Below are 2,334 nucleotides of genomic sequence, written 5' to 3'. Positions count from 1 at the left end.
GCAAGTGCACGAACGTGGAAGTACCAACCAATGATCCCATAATATAGAAATATGGTCTTGACATTCTGATAATTTGATCACAAACGTCTGAGACGTGTGTCATGGTGGTATTGACGAGCTGACAAGCACATCATGACGATTGAGAAGTTGAATAGTTAAGTAATAAGATTAAAAATATATAATGGACGGGCCTGTCCGGGATTTGAACCCGAGACCTCCTGCTCCAAAGCAGGAATCATACCCCTGGACCAACATGCTGATATTCTTTACCAACTTGTCTAATCTGGTCTTTCTTTTAGCTGAACATGGGACCTAGAGCACCTGATGCTAATATTTTACTCCTAGAACAACTAATCTATTTGGTAGACAACTTAGCTTTACTTTATATAAGATGCATTTTCATGAAAGTCATGAATCACTAATTTATTCAAAAGAACCTCGGGCCTGTCCGGGATTTGAACCCGGCACCTCTCGCACCCTAAGCGAGAATCATATAACTAGACCAACAGGCCAGGGAAAAGTGGTTGAAGCCCCCTTGTGCTGACATTGCCTAGAGCGTCAGCAGCCCTGCTGTGTCCCTCAGCTGTCACCAGCTGGCGTCAGCAACCTACCGATATAGGGTTGGCTATCATATTTCATCATTATGCATATTAGACTTCATACCAGTGCCATTCAGTATTGTCATAAAACAATTCAGCAGATGGTTGTTGTTCGTGGTAATGCTGATGTAGGTCGTTGTTGGTGGAGGAGGTAGTGGTGGTGGAGATGGTTGTTGTCGTTGGTGGTAATGGTGATGTAGTTCGCTGTTGTTGGTGGTGGTAGTGGTGGTGGAGATGGTTGTTGTTGGCGCTGGTGATGTTGGTGGTGTTAGTAGTGCCCATGGTACTGCTGCTGTTCCGGGTGACGGTAATGAAGCTGCTATTGATGATGGTGGTGGTGCTGTTACAGCTGCTGCATCTGTTGATGATGATGGTGGGAGTGCTGTTACTACTGTTGCATCTGTTGATGATAGTGATGGTGCTGTTACTGCTGGTGCATCTCTTCTTGATAATGGTGGTAGTGCTGTTACAGCTGCTGCATCTGTTGTTCATGATGGTGGTAGTGCTCTTACTACTGCTGCATCTGTTGTTGATGATGGTGGTAGTGCTATTACTGCTGTTGCATCTGTTGTTGATGATGGTGATAGTGCTGTTGCTGCTGCTCCATCTTTTGTTGATGATGGCGGTAGTGCTGTTACTGCTGCTGCATCGGTTGTTGATGATGGTGGTAGTGCTCTTACTACTGCTGCATCTGTTGTTGATGATGGTGGTAGTGCTGTTACTGCTGGTGCATCTGTTGTTGGTGATGGTGGTAGTGCTGTTACTGCTGGTGCATCTGTTGTTGGTGATGGTGGTAGTGCTGTTATTGCTGCTGCATCTGTTGATGATGGTGGTAGTGCTGTTGCAGTTGCTACATATGTTGTTGAGGATGGTGGTAGCGCTATTACTGCTGCTGCATCTGTTGTTGATGATGGTGGTAGTGCTGTTGCAGTTGCTACATATGTTGTTGAGGATGGTGGTAGCGCTATTACTGCTGCTGCATCTGTTGTTGATGATGGTGGTAATGCTGTTACTGCTGCTGCATCTGTTATTGATGATATTGGTAGTGCTGTTACTGCTGCTGCATCTTTTGTTGATGGTGGTGGTAGTGCTGTTACTGCTGCTTCATATGCTGTTATTGGTGGTGATAGTGCTGGTACTGCTGCAGCATGTGTTGTTGATGATGGTGGTAGTGCTGTTCCTGCTGCTGCATCTGTTGTTCATGATGGTGGTAGTGGTATTACTGCTGCTGCCTTTGTTGTTGATGCTTCTTTATCTTTTGCTCATTTTGTTTCTGCTGCCGTTACTACTATCATTTTTTTTGTAACTATTCGTATTTCAGCTTATTTCTATATTGCTTATGCTGTTAATGCTGCTGCTGTTTTCATTACTATTAACGCTGTTTCAAATTCTTCGTTTGTTGACACTGTTTCTGCTGTCTATGCTATTGTTATTGTTGTTGTTGTTGTTGTTGTTGCTATTGTTGCAGCTATCAATGCTGCTGTTGCTGATGTTAAAGTTGCTGCTGGTATTACTGTTACTGCTATTAATACTACTATTCCCAGTGCTGTTGCTACCGCTATTGCTGCTACCATTGTTATTGCAGCTGCTATTTCTACGGCTGTTGTTTTTGCGCTTACTGTTATTCCTGCATTTGCTTTCGTTGTTATGCTTCTTACACTAGAGAGTATTGTAGGGAATATATACGACAGACTACTTCAACACCAGATGGTTAACACTGCCATATTACCTTATA

The 2,334-nt window shown here is 43.7% G+C and overlaps 1 non-coding gene across 1 annotated transcript; it reads right to left on the bottom strand.

The window, feature by feature from the left end:
• Positions 1-440: 440 nt before the first annotated feature.
• On the bottom strand, positions 441-512 carry TRNAP-AGG (transfer RNA proline (anticodon AGG)). The gene has a single exon. It is a non-coding gene; the product is annotated as a tRNA-Pro (tRNA).
• Between the last annotated feature and the right edge of the window lie 1,822 nt (positions 513-2,334).

Source organism: Panulirus ornatus, chromosome 38 (genome assembly GCF_036320965.1).
Source record: "Panulirus ornatus isolate Po-2019 chromosome 38, ASM3632096v1, whole genome shotgun sequence".
NCBI classification, from domain to species: Eukaryota; Metazoa; Arthropoda; class Malacostraca; order Decapoda; family Palinuridae; genus Panulirus; species Panulirus ornatus.
This window is presented reverse-complemented; position numbering and strand designations above follow the sequence as displayed.